Source organism: Halichoerus grypus, chromosome 4 (genome assembly GCF_964656455.1).
Source record: "Halichoerus grypus chromosome 4, mHalGry1.hap1.1, whole genome shotgun sequence".
NCBI lineage: Eukaryota > Metazoa > Chordata > Mammalia > Carnivora > Phocidae > Halichoerus > Halichoerus grypus.
The window spans coordinates 24133861-24146589 of NC_135715.1; positions in this window are offsets into that span (position 1 = coordinate 24133861).

Sequence of the window (12729 nt, forward strand, 5' to 3'; positions counted from 1 at the left end):
ATGGTGATTGCAGTGATTTGGTTATAAAGCAAAGGAATCTCAAATATTTCCAATATATTACCCTTCACCTACTTTACATAGGAGGATGAGCTAGACACATCCGAACACTTCTTCCCAAATGTGGTGGCATTCGATTAATTCTTTATCCCTTCCTCAAATATAATTTATCCTAACCTTGTGTGAAGAAAATAAAATCAAACCATACTCTATAGTATAGAACTTTAACATGCTCCTAGATAAATATGGTTTAGTATCTGGTTTATCCCCTTCCTTTCCCTCCCCCAGCCTCCCTAAAGAAGCCCATGGGGAACCACTCTTGTAGGAAAAGACTCTTCTCTATATTCTGATTCTAGATTAAGTACATAGACAATACCCACATATTTCTACTCCCCATCACCAGGACAGGATAGCAAAGCACAAGAAGACAAGGAGAGGTGCAAAATTTTAATTATAAGCTTTTATTTAATAAAAATTATGTATTTTATTTTATTTTTTAAAAGATTTTATTTATTTATTTGACAGAGAGAGACAGCGAGAGAGGGAACACAAGCAGGGGGGAGTGGAAGAGGGAGAAGCAGGCTTCCCACTGAGCAGAAAGCCTGATGCAGGCCTCGATCCCAAGACCCTGGGATCATGACCTGAGCCGAAGGCAGACGCTTAACAACTGAGCCACCCAGGTGCCCCAAAATTATATATTTTAAAAAGTCATTTTTCCTCTATACCCACATGTAAATTCAAATGATATGTATTGTGCTGGCATAAATCCACTGTTGAACATCTGCCTAAGTAACAGGTTAAAGTCTCCTTAACAGATGGTGAGAATTTTTGATAATAGTTTTTATTTTATAGTCTTGAAAGTATTAATAAATAAATATTTAAATATATTAAAATAGGCAAAAAGAAGAGGGATCTTAATTCAGGGAATAAGAGTAATGAGGATAACTGACCAATGAAATAATCATGAATTTACATATATACTTAATCAGTATCCTTTTAAACTTCTAAATCATTTAATTAGGGATTTAAAGGGTTTTAGCTATAATATTAGTTTTAATATACTTTAGTTTTCTGTTTTCCTCTTGGGGAATTTTTAAAATTGTGGCAAGAATGTTAGGTGAACAAAGTGTATGATCAAGAAATTAGCACATTTTGGGGCACCTGGGTGGCTCAGTTGGTTAAACGACTGCCTTCGGCTCAGGTCATGATCCCAGAGTCCTGGGATCGAGCCCCGCATTAGGCTCCCTGCTCAGCGGGAAGCCTGCTTCTCCCTCTCCCACTTCCCCTGCTTGTGTTCCCTCTCACACTGTCTCTCACTCTCTGTGTCAATTAAATAAATAAATAAAATCTTAAAAAAAAAAGAAATTAGGACATTTTGTTTCAGTTTTTGAATATAGTTCCTTACAAATAAAATAGCAAATCACAAGGGCATATGATTGTAGGACATCTGTCCTGGGGCAATAAATTTCAGAAATGGTAGCTAAACATGTGCCATCTGTGAAGGAATCTGCCCAGTGGAATCAGCAATTGCATTTAATAAACATCCGGTAACTATGGGAATTTTTTCTTGCAGATATGATATTTTAAAAGGGTTGCTAAATAGCCATAGTTCTAAGATTCTGATTGACCTCACTTGCTGCACTATGGATCATTACTTTACTTATAATACGAAAGAAGATTTAGTCATTTATCTTGTTGGAAAAGAGTATTTATTCACAAACAGATGTTAGTACAAGGTTAGTATACATCAGATGACATGTTTATTAGTTTAATAAATAACAGTAAGACATGCCAAGCAGATCCTTATACTGCTAATGCAGTGCTAGGCAAAACAAAAGCAACTAAAATGTACGTAAGATGAACCCCCCTCAAAACACTGAATAACTGTCTAATTACTGATTTTTATTTTCAGCAATATAATGTGTATCTATTTAAAAATATTGGATACAAAGTATCAAATCTAAACTTGATTTTTAAAATTTACATATAATTTAATCTCAATGTATTTCTTTTTTTCATGATTTTATTTATTTGAGAGAGAGAGTGAGAGAGAGCATGAGAATGGGGTGAGGGGCAGAGGGAGAAGCAGACTCCCCACCGAGCAGGGAGCCCAATGTGGGACTTGATCCCAGGACTCCAGGATCATGACCTCAGCTGAAGGCAGATGCTTAACCAACTGAGCCACCCAGGTGCCCTCTCAATGCATTTTTAATAGATTTTTATGAATTCATTTTGTCCATTTATAACTACTTTGAAGATAGAATGAAAACGTAGACATTTGATTCCATAACATCTTTGACCAAACAACTCAATGGGCTATTACCAAGCTAAACAAAATGTATCCATGAAATAGTTTTTAAACATTTTATTTTGAGATAATTTTAAACCTACAGAATATTTGCAAAATAATACTGATAGTTCACATACACTCTTCACCATTTTCCCATAATGTTAGTAATTTACATTACTGTGTTACAAATAGCAGGAATTAACACTGATGCAAATAAATCATAGTTTATTCAAATTTTATCAATTTCCCCCTAATCTGCTTTTTGTGTTCCAGAATCCAATAAAGAATCCCATGTTGCATTTATTTATTTCTCCTTAATCTCCTGTAATCTGTGAACAGTTTCTCATTCTATCCTTGTCTTTCATGATTCTCCTTAATACTTTTGGATATGTACCAGATAGTTATTTTGTAGAATGTCTCTCCATAAGGGTTTGTCTGATTTTTCTTTTCCATAATTAGATTAATTTTATGCATTTTTGGTAAATGCATAAATGCAGAATTCCAAGGAACTGCTGTTGTCATTTTCATACATATTGGGCATTCAGGATGTCAATATGTTTTATTATGTGTTAACCTTGAGAACTTGATGTCTGCTAGGTTTCCCTACTGTATAGTTACTATTTTTGTTTTGTAATAGGTATGAGATAATGCTAGTATCAAATTTTAATATCAAATTTCTAATCAAATTTTGCCCACTGATCTTCTTTTATTTTTAATTTAAATTTTTATTAATTTTTAAATAAAAGTTATATATATTTAAGATATATAACAATCATTTGACATACATAATGAAATAACTATTAGTCAATCTAACATTTTCTTATATAATTACAATTTTTATGCATGGTAACAAAAACCCCTGAGTTCTATTCTCAGAAAATGTCCAGTATTCAATACAGTATTATTAATTATAGTCACCATGCTATGCATTAGATCTCTAGACTTAGTTATTTCCACTGACTTTAGCATCCCTTGGTTGACTGTACCTGGAAAAATTATTGGGGTGGTATTTGCCTAATGATGATTTAGGGTTTCATTAATTTCTTCTACATATGTTAATTAATTTATTTTTTTCTTAAAGGAATAGCTATCTCTTCATATATTTGATTATTTATTCATATCTATATGTCCTCATGAATGCTAATCTTATGTTTTATAATCCAATATTATCATTAAAAAAATGGCTCAATTTGTACCAGTTTCGGCCATGGAATATTCCTTTAGGTTAGCTCTTGTTTCTTTTTGACTTGCCCCCATCTTTTTTTCACTTAATACCTGGAACCATTAAATATTTCAGGTACATCTTATATTTTAAAGTAGTTTTTAATTTTCTTAAAATAATAGGCATAAGAGAACAGTTATTCAATATTAATCTTTGATCAATATAGAAATTTGACCTAACAAAACAGAAGTTTCACCTTCTTGATGTGTAAATGGTAACCAGATATGGTTAACATCCATGAGGTTAAGAAATGAAAGATTTAAGGAGAGTCAAATACAGTAGTAGAAGAATACTTCTTCAGAAAGAGTAAAAGTAGAGAATATGTATTAAGCTAAACTAGTAATGATATGGTGATATATTCCCATTCTTAGGTCAAATGTTTGTTAATTTTGTTCCATAAATATGTGTGGATCACCTCCTATGTTTATGACACTGTACTGGATGTAATAGGAGCTCTTTTTTGTCAAGGAGTTTGCAGTCATGTCCAAGATGCTCATAACAACTGTATGGGTATGTATTTAGTGGTCATTGTATATCTATTATATAAGGTGTTATGCTAACTCCTGAGGCAAATAAGTAATGTGTAAACTCAAAATTTTAATAACACATGGTATTAATGTGACAGAACTATAAACATGATATTGTGGGACAGAGAAGAGAAGAATGTTCAGATACATGTAATAAAAACAAATACTAATTTTAAAAGACAGCATATAATTAGTGCTGTATGAGAATTACAAAGTCATATAAGAGCTCAGAGAAAGTATATTTCCCCTCCATTTAGGAGGGAACAGGAAGGCAATTCAGGTAGATAACATGAATAAAGTGCAAGACATAATGCAATGACTTCTGGTAGATACTGGGGAAATAGTGATAGGCAATACTAAGAAGTTTAGAGATTTTGCAGACAAGTCATCTCCATATCAGGCTAAAATATCAGACTGGGACTATGGTGTAAAAGGTTTTTAAAATCAGGTTGTGGCATTTTAACTTAGCTTGGTAGGCAGTGGGAAAATATTAATATGTTTTATCCCTAAGTAACTGGATTGAAGTTTGGTCTAAAGATAATCAGGCATTGATGTGAGAGAGAAATTGTTTAAACGTTGTTGGGGATTCTAGGAAGATGTTAGAATGAATGAAAGGTAGAGACCTCCCTGTTTCCATTTATTTAAGAACCACTGAGGATCATCCACTGAAGGCTAAAAGCAAATGCAGTGAATACAACTTCATCTGCATCCTCAAGGAATTTAGTATAAGAGATAAAGTGAACACATGCCTATGATAGAAATATACTGAGCCCCGTATCAGGCTCCCTGCTCCGCGGGGAGTCTGCTTCTCCCTCTCCCACTCCCCCTGCTTGTGTTCCCTCTCTTGCTGTCTCTCTCTCTGTCAAATAAATAAAATCTTAAAAAGATAAATAAATAAAATAAAAATATTAAAAATATACTGAGAACACTGTACTCCACCATTAAAATGGAGCACAGATGCCCAACCCAGATTGGAAGGGGGTTGAGAGCAGGTCATTTTTCTTTGAAGTTTAAATGATTTAAAGTAGTTTTGGAGTTGAAGTGGACCATGCAGGAAGTGTGCTTTCTCTATAGAAGGAAAAAGGCAAGGAAAGTAAGTGAAATTATGGTTATATGAGGAAATTGCAATTGATGTCTATGGCTAGAGTGTAGTAAACAAAAATTTTCAAGAAATGTACACATTTTCCTGTGGACCACTTAAAAAAAATTTGGGGAAACCATTAAATTCACTAGATGTTAGGTGGCTGGCAAGAGGTGTGATCATTTATCCTTGAGCCCCTTCAACCACACTGAAGTTATTTCTACCCTTGAGGCATAAAATTTTATTTGCAGAGCTTATTTTTGCTGAAGAAAAAAAAATTCTAAACTATTGTGCAATAATGACAGGCTACTTACTAGGAGTAAGTAAGCATAAGGGTAAGGGTGAAGAGAATAAATAACTGATCGATCCATTGGCACTTGAACACCTGAATAGAAACTACAAACCAGAGGGGAGAAAAGTTGCTTCACATGGTTACTTAAACTAGTAATCAGGGAAACAGCAATTAAAAGAGCAAAAACCTGTTCTTTTTTCTTTCCAATTAATAAGCATGGAATAGTAATAAGCAGTATTGGCTTGCATATAAGGAGTTGAACAATGGCATATACTCCCAGAAACAATCTATTACGTGCATTCTGAAAAGCAGACCAGTATTGGCTACTATATCATTAAAAATATTAAACTTTGTCATGGCAATTCTACATTTAAATGTCTATCCTTATAGAAATAGTAGAAATCTGAGCAAATCTTATATTGTTCATGCTGGCTGCAGTCCATTTATATTACAGAAAGGTTAACCTAAAATTTAAATAGTAGGGTCTAGTTAAATGTAACTGCAAGTACATATAAAGGAATACTGTGTAACCATTAAAATAGGCATTGCAATTTTAATAACATGGAAAATGCTCCCAATATTTATATCTCTGAACTTATGTCACACTATCATGAGATCTTCCTCAGTAATACTAACATAGAACCTCTTTTGCTCCACCCCCCACAATGCCCAACACTCTTTTACCTTATGATGGTGTTATTTTCTTTGCATTCTGTTGTGGTTTATTCATTTATTTATTGTTTACTGCCTGTCTCACATACTGGAGTACAAGCTCCATGAGAACAGGAAATTTGTTTTTTCAGTGCTATATTCTTGGTGTCAGGAACAATATCTGCCACATTCTAAGAGCTAAGTAAATATTTGCAGAATAAATAAACAGTGCACAATTATATGGTCAGATATCAATTGTGCAAAAATATGTATAGAACACTCAAATGTATCAAAATGCCACCACTAATTATGTCAGAATTTTTAATTTTTTTTACCATGTTTGATTTCCTTTATCATATTTAGATACAATGAGATTTACTATAAGAAGAATAAATGCCTTTGGCTAGAGGAAAAAGTAGCAAAAGTTAAGAATAAAAATGAAATTATTCTGATGTCAGTGTAATGCGGGGGGGCACACTGGAGTCCATTATGAAGCTTTTGCAGTTAACCCAATTGAAAAATGTTGAAAGTATGAACTAGAAATGGCAGAGATAAAAAGGTTGAGAATATTGTTTAGTTCCATTAAAATATCCATGATAATATATGAATTCAGTGGTTAGGGCACTAGTCTTTTTTCTAGGCTTTCAGGAATTCCCACCCTCCTACCCCTGCACCCCCACTTTTCTGGATGCTTGCTTTCTTCTATCCTAGCACAGAGTAGAGGAACAAGCAGACAGTAGCCACACTTGAGCTAGTCTCCACATTCCATGGGCATTGGAACTGCTGCTTTTTCTTTATCATTCCTTCTATGCACCTGACAAATGTGGTCCTTTTTCCCATTGTGGTTTGCACAATCCCAGACCTTTTGTTTGTTTTCCACATTCTCTGGGTCTGCTTTGGTCATGGAATCTTAGAACTTTCTTGCACAAGAAAATGATTCTATATTGCATCTGGAAATTTCACATTGGACCCATTTCTAACAAAGGACTACAAAGCTGACCCTGTATTTTCTTGCTCTACTCTGCATATTGTTCCCTCATGGAGCTGTAGGAAGAACAGAATTCTGAATGTGTATGTGTCCTGCCCAAATTCTACAGTAATGACAATCTGTAAACTTACAGTTTCTTCTTGTATCAACCTACTTCAATAAAGAAGAAAACTCAATCATTTAGAAATTGATCTTTTGGATATTATTTCAATCAAGTTTTATATCAAAGTTTCAGTATACTGAATGTACTTACTTGTACATTCAAGATATTTCTTGTGAGTTACTTTTAATTTATTGGTACAGAAGAGATAGAGAGGAAAAATGATGTATAAAGTCATAGATACAGAAAAAGGTAGAAGTTTATTTTAAAAAGACTTTATCATTACATACACACTCTGAAGCAAGAGTATCTTGGATAAAGGTTTGAGTCACAAGTTTGTACACATTTGGAGAAAGAGATCAAAAGACACAGAGAAATACTACATTGACAAAAACACAAAGGTTATGTCATAATTTTGACTAAAAATAGCCCTAATTATAATATATTCTTCTCCACTTCAATACATAGAAATTAATAAATACTGTATAAGATAATTAGGTTAGGGCGCCTGGGTGGCTCAGTTGGTTAAGCGACTGCCTTCGGCTCAGGTCATGATCCTGGAGTCCCTGGATCGAGTCCCGCATCGGGCTCCCTGCTTGGCAGGGAGTCTGCTTCTCCCTCACACCCTCCCCCCTCTCATGTGCTCTCTCTCATTCTCTCTCTCTCAAATAAATAAATAAATAAATAAAATCTTAAAAAAAAAGATAATTAGGTTAATAAAATATACCTATCTAACTTAAAATTTTCACCAACACATGATTATATGTAACCCACTATCAAAAGGTCTACTTAAAAAGAAAAAGGTCTACTTAATTAGCATGAAGCTAGTCAAGATTACTATAGCTAAAAAGCACTAAATTTTGTAGCATACTATCTATTATATTAGATTCCTGTTACACAAATCTATGGAGAGATAAATTCCTTTACCCACATAATGTAAACTTCAAATTCATAAAGATGTTAAACTTATCTTTAGATAAGATTGAAATTGCTTGTGTGAAAGTTCTACCACCTGAAGGTATTGGTTACACTTGGAACACGTCTCTATTTGAATGTCTTATTAGACTCATATCTGACAGATTCTTGTCCATAAATGAAATGCTAGTGTGAAATGTTAGTTAGGAACCTCATATCCATTATCTGAGATATTCTTAAAGCAAAGAATGAAGAGAGAACTGTCAGCACTGCCATCATTTTTAGAGAACAAAATATTTAAGGCAGGAAGCAAATATACCAGCAGCAGGAATACAGAAATTCCTGAGATGCACCAGAGTAGGTGGAATCTCCTTTTCCAGTATTTCAGTAACTCCACTGCGAACTAATATATTTCATTACTGGAAATATTTTACTTTCAAATGTAATTGATGTGGCTCATGGTTTACTGCCAGTTACACTTTCATTGTGTCATTGCTGCTGATTATAATGACATTCGGCAAGGATACCACTGACACCAGTACTTTGTCTTCCATAACTGCACTCAAGGGCATACTTTTTACACAGAATGAATCAGGGAATCATACCCATAACTTTGGGAATGTGATGCTGAAAATTGATTCTACTGAGTTCTAACCAGATGTTTCTATAATCTAGAATAATTTATTGAAAGAAGACATTCACATTTATGAACTGATTATGTTGAATCATAAATTAGCACAGCTATATAAGATAAACTTAGGAAGATAAGTGTTGCTTTCATATTCTAAAAGGAATTAAAACAGAATTAAAGCAGAAAATTATTAATGCAGAGATAAGTCATGCAATTTTCTGGAACAATTAGGGAGAAATAGCATATGAGGTTAAATATACAAAAGAACTGAAGATGGGGAGGAAGTCCTTTCAAGAAAAATAATGGCTACATTGTACATCTGACACTAATATTACAGTACTGTACGTTAAGTAACTGGAATTTAAATAAAACCTTTTAAAAATGGGGAAAAGAAAGAAATATTATATCATGAATAAACTTTGACTATGACTGCAATGAAAAGGAGATAATGAGTGTTCACTTTTGCTGAAGGGGAATTAAAAAAATAGTATGAATGAGATAGTAAGATGTACAAGACTTGAATTCTCAGAGTATCTAAAGCATTCTTGATTTTTGTACAAATTGGGAGTGTTAAAATAGCAATTTAATATCATGAACAAATTAAGTGTAATATTTAGCTACAGGCTAAACTCAGGCTGCATGTTTTAAGGTACATTGGAAACCTATTCATTCAAAAAATGTTTACTATGCACCTGCTAGCTACCAAGCATTTGACAAGGCACTTGGATACATTAGAGAACAAACCAAGGATGATACCTGACGTTATCTGTTGTTATTGAACTTAAATAGCTTCAATTTTAATGCAGATAGCAGAATTAACAAAATAAAATAGGTATAACATACAATTTCGGACAGTGATAAGCACTATAAAAAGAGCCAGGTAAGGATCAGGGATATGTAATGAATTAACAGGGAAGGCACATGAAATAGGATGGTCAGGGTAGGCCTCATGGAGAAAGTGACATAGGAGCAAAGACTAAGATGGGACAGTCAGCCATATCCCTATCTATGGATTGAGTGATCCTGCAGAGGGAATAGCTAGAGTAAAGTCCTAAAGGCAGGCAGGCATAAGCCCAACAGGTTCCTGGAGTATAGAGGAAGCCTATGTTTATATACCTGAGAGGAGGATGGGATGAGTGGTAAGAGAATAGGGACTTTGTTATGGAGAGCCTTGTAAGTCCCATAACTAAGTTAAATGGGGAGCCACTTCAGGATTTTGGGCAAGGCGGTGATATGCCATGGCTTTCATGTCAATAGGTCTTTTGAATGGCTAATCAAGAATAGAATGTAGGGGCAATGGTAGAAGCAGGAAAACTCTTTGAAGTTTCTTCCATTAACCTTAAATATGTAAAATTTGGTGGTAGCAGTGGAAATGCTAAAATGATCAGTTCCTGGTTACAGAGCATTTTGAAAGTTGAACAAATTGGTTTTACAGAGACTAAATGTGCAGTGTGAGAGAGAGGAGTTACAAATGGTACCAATTTTAGTTTAAGCAACTGGAAAGTACTGCTAGTACCTGAAATGAGACAGATTAAAAGTGGAGGATGTTTAGCAAGAAAAGCAGGTTCAGGCTGGGCACACAGAGTTTGAGATGTCCAGTCTCATGTGAGTAGGGATAACGAGTAGGCAGCTCCAACTTAAGTCTGGGTTTGGGAGGAAGACCTGGAATAATGATACAAACTTGAATGCTGTCAGCACATGGGTTCATTTCAGCCTTTAATTCCAGGAGATGGGGTGAGGTGACCAAGGGAGAAGGTATAAATAGAAAAGATGAAAGGTCCAGTTCTGCCAAAGGGATGTTTCTACATCAAAATTGCCATTTCATATACTCCTGGGTTGGAAACTATAAATAAATCCAGGTAAATGTCGATGAAGAGATGCAATCTGATTATAGTGAAAAATACCTAATAGTGAATAAACGATGTCACCATTCCATATGGAAAACATTGTACAAAAGTTATTTCAGTAGAGTTCCAGCTCTTAATTCCATGATTCAAGAAATATGTTAATGGAGATAACTTAAAAGATATCAAAAATAAAGTAAAATCCTATTGAGAGTATAATATAGATTTACAGTGTTGGATTAGAATGCTGCCTTTAACTTGAACATTGTAGAAAGTAAGGGTTCCTCAGAACTATGGTTAGAATTATCTAAAATGAAACAATAGCAAAATAATTACTGTAATGATAGTGTATGCTAAAATTTATTACACAGAGTTATTTCTCATTTTTCACTCAATTTACAATAAAAATAATAGAAACTAAAACATGCTAACAAAATGTGAATATTAAATGAAACAATATAAAGTAAAATTCCGTGCCCTGTCATACAGCTTTTAAATTTAAACAAAGATAATGTGAAATAGTCAAATGTTCCTTTCTGAATGGGGAGAATGGGAGACAGCTGTATAGAACTTAACATTCTGTAGTTTACTTATGACGTTGAGTGTCTGTACTAAGTGAATATTTAGTGCTGCACCTGGCATAGTTACTGATTGAAGAACTCTGTTTACTTCTCCAAGTATCTACTTTCCTAGAAATTTGTCTCAGTGCTTTCTACATTATTTATGTGACATCCAGATGAAATGCCACATAACATACAATAGGACAAGAGATTTTATTTTAATCAAAATAAGTCCAGAAGATAAAAAAAATTCGATCTCTGAAATATTCAGGTCCCTGTGAGCTTCCTTGTTAGCTAGGGGAAAAGTTGTATTTATTTACATTTGATCTGCTAAAGAATTTAAATCTACTTTGTAACCCCAAATTATTAGATAAATCTATGGCATCTTACTCTACTTCCCAAATTATTAATGTAGAAATAACTTGACTTTATTTCTCTGAAAAAACATTGGATTTCTCTCCTCACAAGAATGCTGTCTTATCCTACTAACAATTATAAAGATATATTTGCTATAAGTCACGAGAATTATTATTGTGATACATGTGGTGGAAAACCAGGTGCAGAATAAACATCAGCCATGGCTGTCAAGTAATATAAAATAGAAGCACAATTAGCTATTACAAGAGAGCTTTTAGGGAAACTTTCCAAATAGAAACCCAGTGCCTGAATAACTTAATTAACTTCCTGTGGGATCAAATCCATCACTGTTAAGTACCTGTCACATGTAAGCATTGCCCATAGTGAGGCTCAATAAATGTTTTGTATTAATGCTGAAATTATTTATGCCTCTATATTATGATATCTAGGGAAATAAAACATTTGCTATATTAAAAAGGAACTTTTGTAATTGAACTAGCAACTACTGTGATATTAAAAGAAAACTAATATTGAAAGGAACAATGGGGGGAAGTATTGAATGGTTTATTAGGGGTTAGAAACATAAAGACATTTCTCTGCAATACTGTTGTCATCTCCATATATGACTATATGAGGCGGAAAGTTCTGTCACATTACATAAATGCCTACACAATTATCTTATGACTGTGCTCAGAGCTAAGCCTGAGAAACCATAAAAAACCGTTGTTTCAGAGTTACTCATGAAATACATTCATTTATTCTCTATTCATTCAATCAGAATTTGATTTCCAAGGTGTCTTCAAAGTACATATTGAGGTAGGTGTCACCACCCTGTCTTTCAAGATAAAATGTGTCAATTTAGTTCTCCAAAACTAAAGAGACACAAAGATTAAAGTAATACAAGCCCAGGCTATTTGATCTCAAGCTCCATACTTTTAAACACTGCATTCTAATGGAGATAAAAAAATGAAAAACAATGGTTTTGTATTCTAGGAGTGTACTTAGCTGTGCTCTAACAGCTGACTTCTTATATCTGAGATGGAGCATAACTAGGGCATGCTTTGAGAATGGTAGAACCTAAATTTAGGAGTTAGGAGATAGTCACTATGACATTGATTCACCACGAAGCTCATTTTTCCAGACTATATTTAAAACAAAGTAACTTGATACAATGTGAGAACTGTTGGCAAATTTGTGCTAATAGCAGATACTGCCATTTCTACAGACATGTGCAGAGTGGGCATTCTATGTCCATTACACAGAAGTCTGGGACT